We start from the raw sequence: 24,255 nt of genomic DNA, 5'->3' as shown, positions 1-24,255 counted from the left end.
ATTGGTTGGGATTAATCAGTCTCACTGCCCTATTTTCCCCCAATAAAGTAGATTTGATATCGCAACCTTACCTAGATGTCTTCTGGCTTTTCTGCAGATCAAAAAGTTTCCTGCCTAAGCACACAGATATTCTTTCACAAACCATAAAGGCCCTTTTATGAATCCAGCACTGTAACAGGCTACTTTCCACACCACGTTGAGAGCCTAGTGCACAAGCTCTCAAGATAAAATACGTTGCTAATACACAATTAGTGGGAGAGGTTGTCTACTGGAGAATTTATCTTAACGAAAGAAGGAAAAAAAAAAGAAGCTTTTTTTTTTTTTTAAATAGCAAAAAGGGTGCGGTCAGATGTTAGATTTTGCCTGAGAAAAGGGTTCTACACTGCACTAGTACCTAAACACTAGCAGAAGCTGCCTGGGAAGAGAGCCAATGGAAGGACTTTGTTTGACCCAGCTGCCAATCTCCCCTGAAGCCGTGCGCCAGACTAAACACTCACACTATTTTAACTCAAATCAGGCTACAGCAGCTGTTTGCTTTCCGGCTCTGAGCTCTGCACCCACCATGGCCTGTGCAGTTCACCCGCGAGCTTTGCTAGCTGCCTGGCTGAAATCTGTTCCGGGTTGAGATTTGTCATTGGGGAGCAAATATTAACCCTATTCCTCATGGTAAACCTGGAATGTTTGTTGTTCAGCATTTGGATCTGGTCATTGGGGTAATTTCTGATCTTTTAAAAGAAGGCTGATATTTTATATCATGGAGAAAATTTGAGATTTTAACAAGGATTCCTACATTTCTTTGAAATTGCAAGGTAAACTCTTTTGATATGCTCAAATTAACACGAAAATAGCCTTTGTGTTCCTACAGAAACAAGGACCCTAGAGTAGACCTCTAAGAACAAAGATGGTGCCCATTCACTACAACCTGAAGCTCTTTGACTACATCGAGATGGAAAGTTGGCATCACAGAGTCCGAGAGACTCACATCGTTTCAGGAGTTAGTATTGACTCCTCAATGCTCAGAAAAGTTCCTCCAAAAGCAACACCTAGGCACACAAGAAGTTTCCTTTCCTTGTATGAAAAGGTACCAAGTGACCTAATTTACTGTACCTAAATTTCTAAGCTTGTTTAGTTATTAGGCTAAGTGTAAAATTCACTTTCTGAATTGCAAAACATTATTCCCACAGGTAGTCTGAAGGGAAAAACAAACTAGAGAGAAGTTAGTTAGGGAATGTACAATTAAAGTAATACTCGAAATGATCTGATTGTAGGAGGGGCAGGAGATCCAATTATTAAGATTGATTGCACGAGATAGGAGCCAAACATTATGTATGTGGCAAAAATAAAACAGTAAGTCATTCAACATGTGGAAAAGAGAAAGCAGCTCAGAGGAGTGTAATAACAAGGACCATAACTGAGTTATTTTTACTCCTGACCGAATTCCTTCATATTGGACAATGATGGTGAGAGAAGTCAGCACATTTTTATTTAGAGATTTTAGTTTCTGTTGTTGCATCCGGCAAAAGGATGTCTCTTCACATAAGGCAAATAGACAGAATTTTTGTTTTTGTTTATTAACAAATAATTTTGATCTAGCTGTGATGGTTCACAATGCAGTCAGAAGATGAGCAAAAGTGAAATGTTTCTGGAATACACGAAAGGTGTGTCTTCAATTTTTTTTCAGAAAGTTGTTTCCACTGCCTTGAGAGTTTATTTTGTTTCTATTCTTGCCCCAAATGATAGGTCTGTTTTCTTATCTTAGAAACTAGAGATCTAAATTACAAAAAATGTAATTTTATAATAAAATGTTATTTCCTTAGATAGGAAGTAGCAAAGATGGTTATACAGAGGCTGAACTATTAGGCTTTACAGATGCACAAAAACTGAAAGACCCAATTAATTAAATATGCATGTCATGATAATACTGCATAGCTAATAGGCTACTATCCTTATTTTGAAAGTGATCCATATATAAAATCAAAAGATTCCCATTGGATCTGGCTTCATATATAGCATTGTACAGTTTGATGCTCAGAATTCTTATGGAATCTAATAAAATGCTGGGAAATGCTTTCTTTTGTGCCCCCCCACCTTTTTTCCAATATAAGAAAATATTCATCTTGTTTCTCTGAATGGTCTAATCTACAAATCATCCACTATCACATTGCTATGTACATATATCTGTAGTAGCTATAGAATGGCAGTCCTATAGGAACATTCGTTGATCTCGGTAATCACTTCTCTTACACCTCTTTTCTGTCTTTGCCTTAGACATCTCATGCACAATAGTAGTTAGTTCATATCATGACTGGTACAGGCTGAATTGTGTCTCACCCATAATTCAGATGCTGAAGTCCTTACTCCCAGTACCTCAAAATCCTACTGTATGTGAAGTTAGTGTCTTTCTTTTGGTGGGGGGTGGGGGAACAGAGTTTCACTCTTGTTGCCCAGGCTACAGTGCAATGGTGCAGTCTCTGCTCACCTCAAACTCCACCAGCCAGGTTCAAACGATTCTCCTGTCTTAGCCTCCTAAGCAGCTGGAATTACAGGCATGCACCACCATGCCCAGCTAATTTTGCATTTTTAGTAGAGACAAGGGTTCCCCATGTTGGTCAGGCTGGTCTTGAACTCCTGACCTCAGGTGATCTACCCGTCTTGGCCTCCCAAAGTGTTAAGATTATAGGCGTGAGCCAACGTGCCCAGCCAGAGTTAGTGTCTTTAAAGAGGTAATTAGGTTAAACGAGATCATTAGGATGGGCCCTAAACCAGTATGACTGGTATCCTTATAAGGAGAGGACGTTAGGACACAAAAACAGAGAAGACTATGTGAAGACATAGGGAGAAGATGGCCATCTGCAAAGCAAAGGATAGGGCTTAGAAGCAACCAACCCTGCCAACACCTTGAGCTTGGACTTCTTGCCTCCAGAATTGTGAAAAAACAGTTGTTTAAGCCATTCAGTTTATGGTTGTTATTTGTAGCAAACTAATACAATGCCTAAGTTAAAAGGAGTGAGAAATTTTCCTACTACCGGAATACAATTCATTTCTATACTCAAGTGTTTCTGTACTCAAGTGCTTGATTTTGTCCAAGACAGCATGTAATACAAAGGAAGTGTACTTTATTCATATTTTCCAGAAAAGAAGAGAAACTGTGTGTGCACCAGAGTTTTATATAAAGGAATAAGGTGTTAAAAATGACAGAACATAAAACGGAGTTGTCACTTTTCCGTGATACTTCTCAGTTTCATATTTTGAACAGGAATACTGTGCTTAACTCATTTTGTAGATAATAAAATAGTATGTGCACAATTAACACACACAGATTTTAAAAATAAGTGTGGAATAAATAGGTGCCTAGCTTTTCCTTTGGGATAATCAAAACTGGTATGTGAAACTTTTGATTTTGAAAGACAGTTCTGACACATGGACAACTCACATTTAAGGTCCGATGCTAGATAAAAACTTTATATCAAGAGTTGGAAGCAAAAAAGCTAGTCTTTGTAAGTGGAGAGTTCTGATAACCTCTGAAAAAGGGAAGAAACCGTAAAGGAAAAAGGAAAAGAAAAGTAGCCTTGCCATAAAGTCCGTATAAAGGTAAATGAAGTAAGACTGAAGGTATCAAAGATACAAGTCAGATGGTTAATCAAATATCACCCCCAAAAATAATCTTTGCCCATAAGCAAAGTGACAAACACTCCACTCACGAGGTTGGAAGCTGCAACATAGTTATGGGAAATAGATCGGAGTAGGAATATTTTGTTGCTTGTGGTGGGCAGGATTCTAAGATGGCCCCAAGATTTCCACTCCCTGTATACTTGTACTTCCCTAACAGGTCGGTTAGAACCTGTGAATATGATAAGATAGTTGCTTTGTTGTTAAGACTCAATGAGACTTTCATCTAAAGTTAGTCGAGTGAGAAAGAAGAAAAGAAGCCAATTGCAAATTAATACACCTGCCCAGAAGAGGTAAGGGATAGGTGACTGAAATCATCATTGTAACAAGATATCATCTTACCTAGCCACAATTCCCACCAGATGCGAACGTGAGTACACATTCACTCATGCTTTGGCTCACCTGGTCCTCTCAAAAATTCTATTTAATGCTGACCCTGTGTGGGGCATTGGGCTGTCATGTGGTATAAAAAACACAGGCTTTGATCTCATGACGATAGTCTAGGCAGCAAACTGAAAGCAAAACAACCAGTTCTAAAGAAAATGACACTGGGTAGAGCACTTTAAAATGCTGAGGGGCTAATGTCCAGTGGTTTCATAAATCTGACAGAATATTATGACAATATTGGTAATTATCACATATTCAAATACTTAAGTTATGGAGAAAGGCACTATTACGAAAAATGCCACTTTTTGGTCATCCTACAGCTACCTGATGTCATTGTCTTAAAACAACTAAATATAATATTGGTTGCATGAAACTATGATTATTAGCCTGTTATATTTTTTCATGAAAATATTTCCCCTATACTTCTCATGCTAGTTGAGACCAAGAAGGCTATTTATCTCTTGAATTCTAACATTTTAAAATAAAATCTGAGATGTAATCTTTCTGCACAAAACCCCACTGTTACTCCAAAGTAAATTGCACAATGCTACAATAAGGAAGATATACTAATAATGACATGGTATTTTAACACCTTCTTCTAAATGAGAATAACCATAATAGACTAAGAAACAATTACAAATAAAGTTAAATTAAGTTGAACATGGTCATGGACACAACTAAAACTATTATAAGGAAAATAAATTTAAATGATTAAGAAAATATTATCCACAAAGGTCATAGGGAAATAATTTAAAATAAAGCATAATATGACATCTAATTGTCAAAATTGAAAGATTTTTTTTTTTTAATTTCTTACCTGGAGTAGCAAACAGAGATGCACAAAAACACATGCAAACAAACAAACAAACAAAAATATGGTGGATTGACATAATGGAGGGAAGATATCTATCCTTATTAATTTGACCAAAATTTCAAAAATGATTTTGCATTATCAGTATAATTTTTAAACCATTACCAGCTTCACTCCATTTTCTAAGCCTCTATATCTGCTTTTTGAGGGAACCTCTAGAGGCACTTTTATATTTTATCAAATGTATTTTTTAGTTTCAGCAAGATTAAGAACAATCTAAACACACATGGAGAAATTGATGACATGAATAGCCATATATCTAAAATAAATTGAGATAGTAATTCATAATCTTCCCTCAAAGAAACCACTGAACCCAAATGGTTTCACAGGTGAGTTCTACCAAATATTTTAAAAAGAACTAATATCAGTTTCCCACAATCTTCTCCAAAACATAAAAGCAAAGGAACACTTTCTAACTCTTCAATGAGCCCAGCATCACTCCTAATGCCAAAGTTAGATAAATATATTACAAGGAAGGAAATTTGTACACCATTATCTTTCATGAAGATAGAAAAATCCTTAATAAAACATCAGCAAGTATCATTTAGCAACATATTGGAAAAATTATACACAAAGACCAAGTGGTATTTATTTTTGTATATGCGAGGCTGATTCAATATTTGAAAGTCAAAACAAAATATGATCATCAACTGACACAGAAGACACAACATTTCACAAAATCCAATGGTCAAGTCAGTATAAAAACTCGTAGCAAACTAAAAATAGATGAAAACATCTTTAGATTGATGAGGAACATCTACAAAATACCTACTGGCATCATACCTAACAGTGAGAAACTAGATGCTTTCCCCTAAGAGAGAGAAAAGACAAGGATGTTCCCTGTCACTACTCCTATTCATCATCATACTGGCAGTCCTAGCTGGTAAAATAAGACAAGAAAGGGAAATAAGACATGAAGTTTGGAAAGGAATATATGTAACTATCACACATGATATGTCTATATAGAAAATCCAAAAGAAATTGCAAAAAGTAAAGTAGATATGGCAAGATTTTAGGACACAGTCAAATGCTTTCCCTTTAACCAGAAATAAACACCTGAACTTTGAAATTAAAAAAAAATTATTATTTATAATAGCATCTAAACATTTTGTACTTAGGTATAAATATAACAGAATATGTTTGGCATGTATATGTGCAAAAGTACAAAACACTAATAAAAAAATTAAAGAAGATCAAATAAATCTATGTTTCTGTTCTGCCAGCTGAGCGGGTCTAGAAGTAATGCCAGCACAGTGGAAATGAGCATACCTAGAAGCCAGATGTTAGTTTCTAATACCATTCTCTGATCAAAGACACTAGGACTCCTTAGAGAAATGCTTGATTCTAGGAGTTGACAAGAAATATATAAGATGGACCTGGAGCATAGTGCCAAAAAGAAAGTAAGTGATAAAAAATAAAATAAAAATAAACAATAGTGGGCTATAGAAAAAGGCATTTAAGTGATAACTGAAAGAAGTTCCATTGACTAAAGTTTAAACAATTTAAACAACAAAATAAAGTAGTATTGAGTCATAACCCAAACACAAAATAAATATCCATGAGTCTATACTGATGTAAGTAAATGATCAAATAAGCAATAAACATACAGAGAATAAACAGATATTCCATGCAGAAAATTATATGTGTGTGTGTGTATATATATATGTATGTGTGTATATGTGTTTATATATACATATATATATATATATTATTTTTTTGAGATGGAGTTTCACTCTCGTTGGCCAGGCTGGAGTGTGATGGCACAATCTCAGCCCACTGCAACCTCTGCCAACCAGGTTCAAGCAATCCTCCTGCCTCAGCCTTTCAAGTAGCTGGGATTACAGGCATGTGCCACCAGGTTGGCTGATGTTTGTATTTTTAGTAGAGACAAGGTTTCACCATGTTGGTCAGGCTGGTCTTAAACTCCTGACCTCAAGTGATCCACCTGCCTCAGCCTCCCAAAGTGCTGGGATTACAGGCGTGAGCCACCACATCTGGCTTTCTCTCTCTCTCTCTATATATATATACACACATACATATACACACACACACACACACACATATACGTATATGTATGTGTATATAGTGTATATACACATATATATGTGTATATATATATTCTTAAAGAGGTAGAACATAATTTTTCACTCATTTGTTAACTGGGTGCTGAGTATAGTGACCTCTTTCCAAAAAGCATGATGTTAAAAGAGAGAGAAAGAAAATGAACAGCTTTGCAGTGGGGAACTCTGGTTAATGTCAACATCAGTAATAAGTTATTTTGATAGTATTCACCTTTGATAATAGGTGATGAGAATTGCAATTTATCTTTGTGGTCTTCCTCCCAAAATGCATGAATGCAGTCTAAGCATGAGATAAATTCCAATTGAGGGATGTTATACAGAACAAGTGACCAGTAAACCTCAAAATTATAAAGGTCATTAGAAGCAAGAAATGTCTGAGAAACTGTCACAACCAACAATAGACTAAGGAGATTTAACTACTAAATGGAATGTGGTGTCCCTGCATGCCATCCTGGAACAGAAAAAGGTTGTTGGGAAAAAACTGAGGACATTTAAATAAAGTATAGACTTTGGTTTGCTACCATGTATCAATTATGTTTCATTAATTGTGACAAATATCACACTAATGTAATGAGAAACTGGGTGTTGGGAGCTCTCTGTATTATCTTTTCAATACTTTTGTAAATATAAAATTATACTAAAATTAAAAGTTAATTAAAAGATAAAACAGCAAAATGTTTTAATTAGAAAAAATGATTAATGTGAACACTTCATGGGTATGCTACAGAAATATTTTCTCAAGTATGGAAGTAATATCCAAAAAGCAATCTTTGGCTCATATGCATTAAAGTAGTAAAACTACTCTCTTCATTTCCAAGACACTGTTTCTCCTGTTTTTGTTTTTCTTTTTCTCTTATATCTGATTTTCTTTTATTTTAAATCTCATTGACTCTTACATATAGATTGTTTGATGATCTACAAATCTTCAGCACATACACCAGTATAGTGCCCTGACCTCATTTCTAAATGTTCACAGGCACTCATCTCCATTCATAAACCCAAAATCTGTTTTTCCCTTCTAATCTTCCCCTACTGTGTTTAACAGCCAATCATTCTCATGCATAACGAGTCAGAAGAGATCTCAAGACACCTCAACACTTTGTGAATATTGAGACAAGAAACATGATATACAATTATGTCATCAAAAATTCCTGACTGAAAGAAAAAAATAACTCAAAGTAACTTCTTGGTTAAAACTTGAAGACAGTGACAACACGTATTAAAATGCGGAGTAGGCCTCTCAAGAAAAAACACTGAGGGCCAATTCCTCACACCATAAAACATATTAAATTGTAAATTTATAACCTTCAGAAGAAGTCTGAAATACTCAATAGTGGGGAAAAACAAGTCCATTGTAGTTCTGAAGTGTGGAGTCTATCCTTTACAAGTCCCATGTGAATCATAAAAATGGAATGTTGATGAGGCTTTAGAGTTAAAATCTTAAGTCTGTTTAAAAACCTAATTATTACATTAGCCTTTTGGAGCAAAGGTCTAAAATGTAATGAATTTTGGTTTACAAGGAAAACTAGTATGATATAAAACTGAACAGAAATGCAGGGATAAACCTACAACCTCCAATGGTCCTCTTGAAGAATTCCATACCTCTAATCTCAAAAATATCACTGCTATTAAATGTAATGAGAGCAGATATCCAAAATGTGCACAGCCATGAGGGACCGTAGCCAAAGTGCAAAGTATGCTGTTTGTCTTGGAAATGTCCCACCTCTTGGTAAATTCTCTTAATCTTTGCCCAGGCATCCAGTACCCTCATGCTTCATGCTTCCCTCTGCTATCTCAGGCTCTCCTAACTCACTAAGCACCCCCATTCCCTCCTCCTCCAGAAAGAGCTCTATGCTTTCAAACCAAATTTCCTGAAAGTTCCACTTTTCAATCAGAACTCCAATTTCCTCAGGCTGGCTGATTTTGGCAGTCACTAGGCAAAATCCTGATCTGATAATCTGATTAAATTAATTTAAAGTAAGTTGTAACTGGCTAATAGACTAAATTTTTGAAAGAAGCAGAATATTTGACAAATCTAATTTGTAGAATATACAAAGGAGATATATTGAACTGGAAACCTGAGTGGCCTCTGTTAATACTCAAATTTCTTCCATTACTTCTTTCTTTTCTTCCTTCCTCTCTTTTCTTCCTTCCTTTCTCTCTCTTTCCTTCCTTCCTGCTTCCTCCTTCCTTTTTTGTTTTTCTTTCTTTCTTTTGCACTCTGTTTTCTTTTTTTTCTTTCCTTTCTTTACCTCCCTCCCTCCTTTCCTCCCTTCCTTCTTTCCTTTTTTCTGTCCTTCCCTCCCTCCTTTCTTCTTTCTCTTCAGTTTTTCTAGACTCTCAAAATTCTCCTTTGCTAGTCATTTTTTAAAATCTGTAATGAGAAAAAAAATTGACTAAGATTTAGGATTATCTTTTCTATTGCTTGTAATAATCTTTCACCAGCTTAAATTGTGAACAGTGCATTTGGAAGTATCACAATGAGCTACTGCTTTTTTATAAACTCAAACACTTAACCTGCCACAAATAGCAACTATTGATTAGAGTGTCTTTCCCAGAAATGTTAGCCATCTTTTGTAAGTAATTACTGCTATTTACATCAGGACATCAATGGAAAGCACATCAATGGATATCATATATTCATTTTTACTAATTATTCCTTCAACATATTTATTAATAATAAATAATACCATAACTTATGTCTATGAAATAATCAAAATAGTCTATCTTTATTTCATGTTTTCCTGTGCCAGGTGCTGTTCTAAGTGCTTTGGGTGCAACAATACATTTAATCATCAAAATGAAATTATAAATTGGTAATTTTTATATACTTTCTCTCAACATATTTGGAAACTAAGATTTGGAGAAGCTAAGAAACTTGCCAAAAATTACACAACAGATAAATTGTATTTAAAACCCACTGCATGAGTCTATAAAAATATACATATTTGGTCTACTTCTCCAGGAATATATATGTATGCATGGTTCCTTTAAAAAGTAAGTTATAAATGAGTATTGATACTATCTCAAGCTCAGTCTCTAGTAGAAGGTGTGAAGTTAGACTAATGTTAAAAGATTGCCTTGCACAGAAAACATTCTTAGGGTATCTTGGATAAACCTGGAAGAAGGTGAATGGGGTACGCTAGCCAGGAGGATCAATAAGAAGTAGTGTTACTTTCAGGTCTTTTCATCTAAGGAGTAGGCGAGAGTAGAGATTCAGACTTCACAGTCAGGCTTTGCCAGGCTTGTGAATGACAGTCCTGGTGGCAAAATGGTGAACTCAACTGACTAGGTAAGGCAGATGGGAAGTAATGTCCCCACAAATCCTAACAGCAGGTGAAAAAGAAAATCAGTCAACCTAATCACTGTGAAATAGGAAGAGAAAAATATAAGAGATTCTTATCAGAAAAAAAACCTTTATGTAATCCCATAATATAGTCTAATAATGTAGTATATTATTATTTCATTTATTTATATTGAATACATTGGGACCTTCCAATACTTGGTGCCGAATACCACCAAGTAGCAAGCTATGCAAAGGAAATATCTGAACACTTGTTCCATAAACATCACAGCAGACTGTTTGCAAAGGTAATACCTTCTTGAAGTTTAAAACATCTAGTCATACAGAAGCATACAAAGCATAAAATAAAGATGCCTTCCTTTCCATAATGATGGTATTCTGTTCCCCTGATATAACTACTAAACTGAGTGTGTTTTCAGGAAATATACATTATATGAACAAATACATAATCACTTGTACTGTTTTTTTCCGTAGTTTTTATTTATTTTATTTATGTATGTATGTATGCATGTATGTATGTATGTGTCAACCAGGCTGGAGTGCAGTGGTGCAATCTTGGCTAACTGCAACCTCCAGCTCCCGAGTTCAAGTGATTAGAGACAGGGTTTCACCTGTTGGCCAGGCTGGTCTTGAACTCCTGACCTCAAGTGATCTGCTCATCTCAGTCTCCCAAAGTGTTAGGATTATAGGCATGGGCGACTGTGCCCAGACTATTTTTATTTTTTAAAAATTTACTTATTTATTTGTTTGTTTACTTATTTAAGACAGTGGTATCACTATATTTCCCAGGCTTGTCCTGAACTCCTGGGCTCAAGCCATCCTCCTGTCTCCACCTCCCAAAGAGTTAGGATTATAGGTGTGAGCCACCACACCCGGTCCTCACTTTTAAAACAGATTAAATTATATTCCATAAATGTGACTTTAATTTGCTTGATATAGTTGGTCTTGTAAGAAAGGAAATCTTACTGCATATGTTATGTTGATTTACTTACATACTTAATATGATTTGTGTGTGTGTGTCACGTTTGTGTGTATGTATAAACCTTCATGTAATTAGGGACCTACGTTCTTCCTCATTATCACTCCTGTTTAACATTCTAAAAATTCAAGCTGTATCTGGTGTGTTTAATTAGGGGAATATTTTATATTTGTTCTCTATTAAAATCTGTCAGAAATAAGATACCGAGGACTTTAAAAAGTTACTTTATCCAATTACTTCTCATACATTTCACACTGCTGTACATTTGGGGGTGGGGCAAAAAAGCAGATCTAAAGCCACATGGCAGAGTTTGAAATACCCTGTAGGCCATAGTTAAGTATGTAAAAGTTTAATAAACTTAAATTTCCAGTTACTCTGGCCAAAAGTTTATGTTCCAGAAATATTAACTGACCATCTTAAAAGTAAATCCTAGATGTTGGGGTAGGTGGTTAGGCAAAGCATTCCTCTGAGAATCCTAAGGATAAATGAAACTTGCTGAAGGAGTCAGAGTGAATGGGGTCATCCCTGTAACAGCAGCTATATTTTCATCTCTTTCCACTTATCCCCCTTGGCACTGAAGAATTTCAGTACAGAGAAATGTTGCAGCTGGGGAGAAGAGACAAGCATCTGGTTAAGAAATAACCCCATAGCTCAGGACAACTTTTGGCCTTCTATGTTGACCTTATTAAATTTCAACTCTTTTTTTTCTGGAAAAGAAATTCACCGAGAGAAGAAAAAATATTACAAAATATAGTTCTGGCACCACGAGTGCAGCTAATGGGCTTCAGACGTCTTTTTAGGTGGGGAACATATTTACTATCAAATAAAGACATGGGATAGCATGAGAAGAATTCTTGGGCTTGTCAGAAAGCCACATAAGCTCCTTGTGATATTGTGATTTTTAATAACATATACAACTAAACCTTGAATAACACAGCCTTGAACTGTGAAGGCTCGCTGTTATGCAGGGTTTTTTTTTTTTTTTCAATAAATACATTAGAATTGTTTTTGAAATGTGTGACAATTTGAAAAAACTCAAAATGTAGTACAGAAATATTGAAATATTTAAGAAAAGGTTAGATATGTCATGAAATGCATAGAAATATGGAAATACTGCTGTATTTTATCATTTAGTACTATAAAACATATACAAATCTATAATAAAAAGTTAAAATTTACCAGACTGTAGAAACACACTTACAAAGACATTTGCAGTCCAGAGAAATGTAAACGAATATAAAAATACAGTGTTAAATAACTGCATAAAATTAACAGTCATATATGCTGTACTATTTTAATAATTTTATAGTCATCTTGTTGCCAATTCATGTTGAAATATCAAGTATGCATTTAAAGCACCACTGCCACATGAAGCTAATCATCTTCAAGTGATCAGTTCATTTATCCAGTAAAATGTGTAACATAGTAAACAGTGATCTCTTGCAGTTTTTATGTATTTTTCATGTTTAGTGCAATACTATAAACCTTGAATAACAGCATGGACCCATAAGAAGTGCCATTAGTGTTACTGAAAGTGCTCCCAAGGAAGAGAGAAGTTATATTACAAGAAAAAGTTGAATTGTTTGACACATATCATAGATTTGAGGTCTGCAGCTGCAGTTGCCCAGCATTTCAAGATAAATGAATCCAACTTAACAACCATTGCAAAAGAAAAAAAAGAAATTCATGAAGCCATAGCTGCAGTAACATCAGCCCTCTCCGCAAAATGTTTTTCTAACGTATAGAATATGCACCTTTTATGTGGTTTTAAGATTGCTGTGAGACAGACATACCTATAGAATCTAATATGATTTGAGAAAAAATGAAATCATTATTTGAAAACTTAAAGCAAAAGGAAGGTGAAGGAGGTGAAACTAGAAAATTTGATGCCAGCAAAGGATGGCTTGATAACTTTAGAATGAAGTGTTGCTTGAAATTGTCAAGATAGCAGAAGGTGGCTGGGCGAGGTGGCTCACACCTATAATCCCAACATTTTGGGATTACACTGAATCCCAAAGTGATAGGCTGAAGCAGCAGATCACCTTAGGTCAGGAGGTGAAGACCAGCCTGGCCGACACGGTGAAACCCTGTCTCTACTAAAAATAGAAAAATTAGCCAGGCGTGGTGGTGCTTACCTGTAGTCCCAGCTATTCAGGAGGCTGAGGCAGGAAAATCACTTGAAAATAGGAGGCAGAGGTTGCAGTGAGCCGAGATCATGCCACTGCACTCCAGCCTGGGTACAGAGTCTGTCTCAAAAAAAAAAAAAAAAAAAAAGTAAGTAAAGATAACAGAAGCAGCAGCAGCTTCTGCTGACCAAGAAGCAGCAAATGAGTTCCCGGACACCATTAAGAAAATCATTGAGGAGAAAGGTTTTCTGCCTGAACTGGTTTTTAATTCAGACAAAAGTGCCCAATTGTCAGGGGGGAAAAATGTCACAAAGGACATTTTTTAGTAAGGAAGAGAGGCAAGCGAGCACCAGAATTTGAGGCAGGAAGGCATAGGCTAACTTGACTGCTTTATGCAATGCAGTCTGGCTTATGATTAGGACTGCCCTTGTCCATAAAGCCGCTAACCCCCAAGGCTTGAAGATAAAAGAGAAATACCAGCTGCCAGTCTTTTGGTTGTACAACAAGCACACCTGGACAACAAGAACTCTTTCATTTTTTCTGGACTGGTTCCATGAGTGCCTTGACCCTGAATCAGAAAGTACCTTTCCAGTAAAGTGCCTTTAAAGTTCTTATGACATATGGCAATGCCACCAGCCACCCAGAACCCCATGAGTTTAATACTGATGGTATAGAAGCAGCCTACCTGCCCCCAAACATAACATCTCTAATTCAGCCTCCAGACGAGGGGGTCATAAGAACTTCTAAAGCTCATTATGCATGGTAATGTATGGAAAGCATTGTCAGTGCTATGGAAGAGGACCCCAATAGGACACCATGAAAGTCTGGAACAATTACACCACTGAAGATGCCATTGTTGTTACAGAAAAAGCTGTGAAAGCCATGAAACCTAAAACAAGAAATTCCTCCTGGAAAAACTGTGTCCAGATGTTATATATGAACTTACAGAATTTACAACAGAGACAAAGAAATCATGAAAGAGATAGTGGATACAGAAAAAATGATGTGCTGGAAGGGGATTCAAGATATGAATCTTGGAGAGTCTTGGAGCTAATAGACAGCACACAAGGGGAATTAATGGAAGCAGATTTAATGGAGCTAAGTGGTTCTAAACCAGTACCAGGTGATGAGAAAGAAGAAGTAATGCCAGAAATCAAAGAGGCATTAGACAATTTGGCAGAGGGGTTTCCATTATTCTAGACTCCTGTTGACTTATTTTATGGCATAAACTCTTTTGTGATATGGGCACAAAAATCAAAGAAAATGGTGGAAGAATTGTTCCCACATAGAAACACTTTTAGAGAAATGAAACAGTAATTAAAGTCAGGATGTATTTTCGTAACTCAAGTGTACCTGCCTCTCCTGCCTCCCTTTCCACCTCCTCCAACTCTTCTACCTCGGTCACCTTATTCAGCAGAGTCAACTCCCTCTCTTCCTCCCCCTCCCTCAGCCTACTCAATGTGAAGATGAGGAAGATGAAGAGCTTTGTGATGATCCTCTTCCACTTAATAAACAGTAGATACATTTTTTCTCCTTTATAGTTTTCTTAATAACTTTTTCTCTAGATTATTGTGAGAATACAGTTTATAATGCATATAACATATAAAATATGTGTTAATTGACTGCTTATGTTATCAGTAAGCTTCCAGTCAACAGTAAGCTATTAATTAAGCTTTTGGGGAGTCAAAATTTCTAAGTGGATTTTTTTACCGTGCCACCCCTAATCCCTGCATTGTTCAATGGTCACTTGTATATATATTTGGTCTTCACCTTGTTTCCTGATACATAGCTCTTATAACTTTTGGAATCTCTAGTGTCATAAGAGTACCTAGTATGATAATAAGATGGCCAGGGGGCTGGTCACAGGAAAAACCAAGGCATGATTAGAGCGTTTGGACTTTTTGCCCAACCCTCCAGCTTTGAGGGAGGGAAAAGAGGCAAGAGTTTAAGTCGATCACTAATGGCAGATAATTTAATCAATCATGACGGTAACAAGACTTCCATGAAACATGAAAACCTAAAAGGACTGGGTTCAGAGCTTCCAGAGAGTTGAACAAGTGGAGGTTCCTAGGAGGTGACAAACCCAAAGAGGGCATGGAAGCTCTGTACCTGTTTTTTTGTTTGTTTGTTTTTTGAGATAAAGTCTCACTCCAAGTTGGAGTGCAGTAGTGTGATCTCGGCTTACAGCAACTTCCAGCTCCCAGGTTCAAGCAGTTTTGGTGCCTCAGCCTCCCAAGTAGCTGGGATTACAGGTGTGGCCACACCCAGATTGCACCTGTTCTTATATGCCTTCCCCTATGCATCTCTTCCATCTGTCTGATCACTGATACGTATCCTTTGTAACATCCTTTATAATAAACTAGTAAACATAAGCTTTTCCTTGATTTCTCTTGAGCTGCTGTAGCAAATTAATCAAACTCAAGGGAAGATCAGCCAGGTGTGGTGGCTCCTACCTGTAACCCCAGTACTTTAAGAGGCCAAGGCAGGTGAATCACCTAAGGTCAGGAGTTCGAGACTAGCCTGGTCAACATGGTGAAACCCTGTCTCTACTGAAAATACAAAAATTAGTGGGGTGTGGCAGCATACACCTGTAATCCCAGCTACTTGGAAAGCTGAGGCAGGAGAATCACTTGAACCCAGGAGGTGGAGGTTGCAGTGAGCCGAGATTGTCCTATTGCATTCCAGCCTGGGTGACAAGAGCAAAATTACATGAGAGGGGGGGGGGGGGGTGGGGGAGGACTGTGGGAACCCTGATTTACAGAGAGTTGGTCAGAAATATGGGTTCTATTACTTCTGACTGGTATCTGAAGCGGTGTGTGGGGGCAGTAAGAGGACTGAGCCCTCAACCTGTGGGATCAGAAACTATCTTGAGGTTGATAGAGTCAGAATTAAATAGAATTAAAGGACACCCAGCTGGTGTCCACTGCAGAATTAATTGCTGGATAATTGCTTAGTGTGTGTGGGGAAAAAATCCATACACATTTGGTCATAGAAGTGTTCTATGTTGTAAGGCTATAGTATGAGAATCTAAATTTGTTTTCTCCTATATCCTTACTCTTCTCTTCTCCTCCACCAAAGAAATTGTCAAAATATCTAGAGTTTTTTCTTTATAACTAGCATATGTAATAAAAATGATAAAATTGGTGATTAGTTGGTATAGACATGGGCTAGAGAATCTTTGTTAATAGAGTTTGATGAAAATAAAATATGCTGTTGTAATACCAACGAATAAGTAACTGAGTATAAACAGAGGTAGGAGGCAATGCCTTAGCATTAGCAGGGAGGGAGATATTATGTAGGAGACAAAGCAAATAATTTCTAGGTAAGTGAAGAAAAATTATAATTGGGTCAGAACTGCTTTTTCTATTTATAATTGTGATAAAAAGCAAGCAAGCAAGCAAACAAACAAAAAACAAAACAAAATAACCTGGAGGTAATAGAGATCAAAATTCAGATAACAAGGCCAATATCATGGGTATACTTGTAAAATAATAGATATCTTCTAAAAACGTACATTTAGCCATAGATTAACTAAAAGCCTATTTTAGGAGTTTGTAAAATGACTACAGAACAAACATGAATAAAATTTTATTTTTTTTTGTTTGCAAGAGTAACTATACATATTTGTTTTAGGTTTCAGAGGATGACAAAAGGGAAAGTGTGAACCAAACTCTTCTGAAATATTTTTATTCCTCTAAAAAAATCATTAAAATTAGTCATAAGGGTGCAAATTTTACAGTCAACAGTATCTGGAGTATTCGTGATAATAAAATATAAACTCCACAATTCTTTCAAAATCTTCATAAAATCTTCATTTTAATCACATCTATTCTAAATTTGTAAAACCACCTTAGACAACTTTTTCTGTCATCACTATCATTGAAAAATTAATAAAAACCCATTGACGGTCTCTACAGAAAAAAATGTATACACAATGTATTGCATATAATTTCAGAGTGATTATTGATTATTTTGTGTAAAACTTACTCTTTGATCCAAATTTAAGGGCTTCTAGTGTAGAATAATGGTTCTTATTGACTAAAGTAAGACCTACAAATGACTTTTGAAATTTGACTTCTACCAAAAAAAAGGTAGTTTGCGCCTGCATAACACTGTAAACATGGGGTGGTTTGGTGGCGGGAGGGGTGGAGTACACAACTAGCAGTGTGTCTATATTCATGCACCAGAAATGATTCTGGAACTCTCTGCTCTTATTTTTCTTTTGCTCTTTCAACTGTCTTACTACTCATTCTCTGGGAGGCCCTGTATAATGGCACAAGAAGTAAAAAGGAGACGTAACTAATAAATACATTCCTAATATACTGCCTGTAGTAAACACAGCAAGAACAGAAAATAACCCAGCACATTAAAGATTCTTATAAACTACATTAAACTAACTTATTATTGTAAACAAATAAAAAGCCCTGTAAATATCAGGATATATTTATTTAACGGTTGCATATGTGTGTTGAATAGTCTGAATAACCTAAAGTAGTAGCCACATTTTAAGACACTGTAAATTCCTAGCTTGTTATTAAAGCCAGTATTATAATCCTAAATGTCATCTTAAGAAAATCCATGGTTGTAGGATAACAAATACGTATAGTCTAATACTATAAGCAATCTTAATTTTCGCTATTTAAAAATTAGAGTAAAATCACCTGCCATGAGTGATAGCCAAGTATCTTTTACACCAAATTTATCAAAAGAAGCTTTTAGGATAGAACAGTTTTGATCAACTGTGTTAATATTTCAGAACTGCTTATAACAGTACCATAAGTATGCATTTTTTTTTATGCATGCAACTGACAAGTGATAACTACCCAATGGAACGCTAGAAACTTGGTCACATTGGTCTATTTTGCAAGTCACTTACCATATGTGTATTCCATTCTCTTCTTGTTCAAATCTTCACATTAAGAGTTCTCTTCATCTCAGAAAGAGCTCGCAAAAAGTGTTTTTAAAAATAAAAGATTGCATTTATGCATATACATACAAATATTTCCCCTAAATCATGATCAATATCTTTTAGCTATTTTCAGTATTTATTAGGAGATGCGGGTCCAGAAACAATCAGCAACTTAGATTATCTCTTAGCACACTTGATTTTTATTGAATGTTGTCAAGGCATCAAAATGTGTGTATTCACCTTTAAAAAGTGTTAAATTTGCATTTATTCTTTCATCAGCCGGGCTAATAGCTGGGTGTTACTGTTGTTTGTGTTGTTTTAAGCAACTGAGGTGTTAAGAGGTCCTAATTAAGTAAATTAAACAAACATAGCATTAAGTTACAAAATCAAACTGTTAGAACAGATACCTGTTTGATCTGCAGTTAACTAATGAGAGCAGCAGTACATCACAAACACATTTGATGTTATTCCTGGCTCAGCGTATTTGGTTTGATTAAAAAAAAAATCTCACTCAAGTAACTGCCCAATATATTGCTCTGAGAGACCGAGAGGAAATGAATGATTTATTTCTGGCTCACTTGCCCATATTTTGCAAATAAATCAATACATGGATGGATGGGTTTTTTGGAATGCCAATGATCTATGTTGCAGTGTAGCATTATCATGGGAAGAGCACGGCGGTGTTTGCAGGGCTGAATCACAAAGCACAATACAACACAACAACAACAACAACAACAAACCAAGGGTAAATCGTTTTAGCACAATTCACAAATCATTACAGAAATAAGGTAATGGCTGGCTTACAAGTTCCACAAACATCACTTGAGACTTATGTTCCAGTGAGGAAAACAATACAGATAATGATAAACTAATAACCACAACTAATAAGAAAACATGATCCAATGAAGTTAATTACATGAGAGTTCTTTCATTCTTTCTAAATTGAACAGGGTAGGTATCACTGAGAGAGAATTTAAGCTGTACCTCAATGAAAAATTATCACATTTAAACATAAAGTGAGAGAGAGAGAATAATCCAGATTAAAATAATATGGGTTGGGAAGCAGAGGACAAGTAGGATGGGAGAACCTAAACACTGAATTTAACTTCAGCCCAGATCAAGGAAAGTAGGAGAAATAAGTTGATGTTTATAAGGGGAATTAATAATCTCAGTTTAGTGCCTAACTGAATCTGCAGTACCTACGGGAAATTCAGAACAAAAAGTTCAGGATGAATATCTAAATTTAAGGTATAGATTGAGTCAGTTGCATAAAAGTGATAACTGAAGTTTTGGGAGCATTTGAGATGGCCCAGAGCATATGCACGGCATGGTTAGAGAATAAACCTGTGGAATGCCTATATTTGAAAAGACAAGCAGCAGAAGATGAGAATAGAAGATATGTTCAGAGAGCAGTAGAGGAACCAAGAGAGAATATTTCTCAGATGTCACAAGAGGGTAAGAGTTTCACTGAAAAATAAGTGACCAGCATTGTCAATGATGCATATTAAGTAGCAGATTCAGCTTAGAAGACTATTTGCACTTTTTGAGGGAGCAAGCAGTTTCATCAAGTGGCAGGCAAAGAAATCAGATTGCAAATTGATTACGGTAAATTGATCAATGCAGGAGTTGGTCAAAATGAATAAGGAAGTTCATGAAAAAGCTGGGTCTGGAAACTTTTCCAGAGAGAAACGTACATTGGAAAATGGAAGAAGGCAGGCAAGTGTGTCAAAGAATTAACATGTCACTTTAAAAATATCATATTTTAATGTTATTTATCTGTGCTATTCATTAAAGAGGTATATCAATCAGGCGTGATTTTCCAACCAGGATAATTAATGGATAACTTGAAACAATTAAATTTCAACATCTCAAGTTGTCTAACACTACCTAACTAGTAGTTACTAAGAATGAAAATGTGTAATGTGTGTGGTTTAAAATAAAAGACTGTGATGATTAATTTTAGGTGTCAACTATATTGGATTAAAGACTACCTGGGGAGCTAGTAAAGCATTAGTTCTGGGTGTGTCTGGTAGGGTGTTTCCAGAGGAGATTACTGTGTGAGTAGGTGGATTAGGCGGAGAAGATTCACCCTCAATGTGGGTGGAAAAGGCAGAGGAAAGGTAAATTCTCATTCCCTCTCTCTCCTGGAGATAGAACACCCTTCTTCTTCTGCCCTAGTGTCAGAAGCTTTCAAACCGGAGCGACTCCATCATCAGTGAGGGATAGGAAAATGAGGCTGGGACTTGCTGGGTTGCATTCCCAGAAAGGTAGGTATTTATAGCCTCTAGATGTTTACGGGCAAGGGAACAGATTGATAATGTTTACTAAACAGACCCAGACTTAGAAGTGTCCTGATAATCTGTTACCTTAAGAAAAGAAGCATTCTTAATTTTGCTTTCAAGATCATAATATTGATTCTTGCAAAATATACTAATTAAGAAAAGGAATCCTTTATCATAAATTTTGCAGCAGAGCACATCTCCATATAATCTTTTTTTATTCTATACATAAACAAGTATTGTACCTAGTGTGGATGTGTTTCTCCTCTTACTTTTGGGAATACCCTATTCCGTCTATGTCTATGGAGTAGCTGTACTTTCACTACTTTACTTTATGAATAAACTTGCTTTTGCTTTGCACTGTGGACTTGCCCTGAATTTTTTCTTGCACGAGATCCAAGAACCCACTCTTGGGATCTGGATTGGTACCCCTTTCCTGTAACACTCAGACACCAAAAGTTCCAGGCTTTCCAGCATTTGGACCCTGGTATTTGCACCAGAGGCTCCCCAGGTTCTCAGGACTTCAGTCTCAGACTGAAAGTTTTACCCTCGACTTTGCTGGTTCTGATGCTTGAATACTTGTACGGAGCCACGCTACAGGCATCCCAGGATCTCCAGCTTGCAGATGGCCTGTGTCAGGACTTCTCAGCCTCCATAATCACATGAGCCAATTCCCCTAACAAATCACCTCTCATTTATCTATCTACATATGTGTCTTATTGATTTTGTCTCTCTGGAGAATGATGATGTAAATAACTTCGCATTTTAAAAATATTGTTTGATAAAAGATGTATACTCATGTGAACAGAGGCTTACAAAGCTCTGAAACTCAATCTCATTATAAATCTTTCCAAAGACTATTATAGGACAAATAATCAGGAAAGGAAAAATAAGATATTTCTGCCTTTCTTGTAGACTCTAAAACATGCATTTTTCTCACATGGAAAGTAATGATGTAAGTCAACAAAGCATTTGGGAAACGTTTTCCACCCAAATAATCTTCAGAAATATTCCCAAGACTATGAATGTATTTTTCAAAGGCCATAGTGACTACTTACATCGCAGACAACCTGAAACTGATGTTCTACAAAATAACTGGATAGCTCTTTTGATAAGTGTCAAATTCTTGATGCACAAAGAAAGATTGAAGAAATGTCAGATTGGAGGCAAAGTGCCTGACAGCTACCTGCAATGTCGGATTCTGGATTGTATCCTAGACTGAGGGTAAGTCCTCAGGGAGACAACTAAGGAAACTTAAATAGGTCTATGGATTAGTTAATAGAATGGGTTCAATATTAATCTTTTGTTTTCAATAACTGTTCCCTGATTATACAAGACGTTAACCTTTAATGAAGCTGCTTAAAAACTGTCAAGGAATTTCTGTACTACTTTTGAAACTTTTTCATAAGTCTGAAATTATTTAAAAGTTTCCTTTAAAGATTTCTAACTATGAATAAAATGGATGAAGAAACAATTATCTGGAAAGAATATAAGAGAGCTGGATTTAACAATATAATTGTAGGTGTCATATTGCTTTTTAAAAATTTCAACCAGTTGAAAAATGGCCAGACCCAAGCGACAAGAAAACTTACCAATAATGCTGGGATCCTGAAGAAAGTAATTCTTTGTTTACATGTGAAGTAGTCAGTGTGTATCTTAGGAAAAACAAAACAAAAAAACCTCAGAATGTGATTTTCAACCTGCATTTTCATGTGACTGTCCTAAGGTAAAAGCGATGGTCAAGGCCAAATTTTAAGTTTCCATGCCATATGATTTTGCATTTCTACTCTGTGAAAGACACTAGTTATCATAAACAAAACACCGTCTGTGATTATGAAAATGCTGGTGGAATGTTATACGTGTTTCCCAGTAACAGTATTTCATAGAATCTGTTATGACAAAGAGGCAAGCAAAGTTCTGTTTAGAAATAGAGGAAATAGGAAACCTTTGGATTACCTCAGCAGAAGCCTGGACAAACAGCTGTCACCATGGAGAGAATGAGGAAAGGTGTAGCGGGGAGGGCGTGGGGGGAAGGGTCATTTGAAAGTGGTAAAGAATTATGAAGGGCACTGATTGAGACATAAAGGAGAAGGACATTTTAGGAAGAGAAAAAAACCTAAGCAGAGGCACAAGATAGAAAATGGCAGAGTTGTTTTCATTATCTAATTCCAATGAGAGGTGGAGGAGCTCCAAAATGGGAATTTCCTTGAGTGATAGGATGTGAGGAAAACACTTTAGGGTTTAAAGAGCCTTAGGACTCCCATCAAATTATGTGTTGCAAGTAAACACTAACTCCTCCCACATTTAAAACCAGTTTTACTAAATGCTGCTTAATGCATTTCTGTCTCCAAATTCAGCAAGTTCCATATAACCTAATATATGAAATGCATGCTTTATTTGCCATTTCCAAAGTATTGCTGGCAAATTTCCAAGTGCTGGAACGTAAAATAATGCTCTAACTGCATTGTTTTGTATGTAGCCAATTGTAATTCACCTGCAGACTTCTTAAAACGTCAATAATTCAAGACTAAACCAGTATCAAGTTGCCTACTAAGGTTCCAAAACACTGAAAATCACTGTTAACTGGATATGGATTTCATTCTAGCAGCAATTGCGAAGGTATTTTAGCAGCATTTGCTTCCTGAAACACTAGTCTCAAAATATGTTAATTGGTCTAATGTAAAAAGTATTCTGTTAGTAAATACATTTGGTAAACATTGGGTTAAGCAAGGTTAATCAGATTTCTTTGCTGTAGGAGATATTGAAACCTTGAAACGATTAATGAGAAATAAGGTATTTAATGAAGTGAGAGATAAGATGCACTGTCACAGAAACCCAACAGAAATCTAGTGATGAAAGTGTTCTAGAACACATACTTTGGAAAACTGTGAACCAAATGCATCTCTGCTTGGCCTCATTTTAAATATATCAGACATTTGATGGAACAGTTTATCCAAATGTTCATGAAGAAAGAGAAAATTTCTCCTAAACAACTAGATTTCTGCATACTTGTTATTATCATTACAACATTTCCAATCAATGCCGTCTGTGGGAAAATTTTCTCTACTTGAGAAAATGTCTCTTAAAGTAGAAATTGGTGAGGGAAAAAAAATCGTGAACAGATATATCCTTTTCTGCCAATTTATTCAGGGAACAAAAGCTAGTTAGCCAACTAGAAGCCTGAATTTTATTCATCTTATAATTAAATCACTTGAAATGATCAGTTAGATGATAATGAAACACTGCAATAGGAAAAGCAAATCACTAGATAAGTTTCAAAAAAGGCATAAGAAATGGAGCAGCAGTTTGAAGATATTTATATATTTTACAGGTTTCTTTGTCTTATAATGCCAGCCACAACATGCACATCCATGAAAAATGACTATACAATGTCAACACTTTGGAATTGGTTCACAATTTCAGATACTGGGAGCTAAATGCCAGCCATAACACGCACATCCATGAAAAATGACTATATAATGTCAACACTTTGGAATTGGTTCACAATTTCAGATATTAGGAGCTAAAAAACAGAATAGATATCTATGCCAATCATGTTATGGTTCTCTGGCTTGAGAAGTGAGAAGCATATAAATGTCTAACACTAGAATCTGGGGCAGCAGAAAGAATGATACTCAAACAAAAACATT

At 36.0% G+C, this 24,255-nt stretch overlaps 1 long non-coding RNA gene across 1 annotated transcript in view; it reads right to left on the bottom strand.

Annotated features, from left to right (window-relative positions):
• The window catches only part of LOC105711840 (uncharacterized), a 153,138-nt gene that overhangs the window by 69,880 nt on the left and 59,003 nt on the right, over positions 1-24,255 (bottom strand). The window contains exon 2 of the long non-coding RNA XR_010343922.1: positions 22,198-22,260. This is a non-coding gene — a long non-coding RNA (uncharacterized LOC105711840). The remainder of the gene's footprint in view (positions 1-22,197; positions 22,261-24,255) is intronic.

The sequence above is a fragment of the Aotus nancymaae genome, unplaced genomic scaffold (assembly GCF_030222135.1).
Source record: "Aotus nancymaae isolate 86718 unplaced genomic scaffold, 86718_ANA_hifiasm-v0.15.2.pri h1tg000022l_1, whole genome shotgun sequence".
Taxonomy (NCBI): domain Eukaryota; kingdom Metazoa; phylum Chordata; class Mammalia; order Primates; family Aotidae; genus Aotus; species Aotus nancymaae.
Note: the sequence above shows the minus strand (reverse complement) of the source record. Positions and strands in the feature narration are given on the sequence as shown.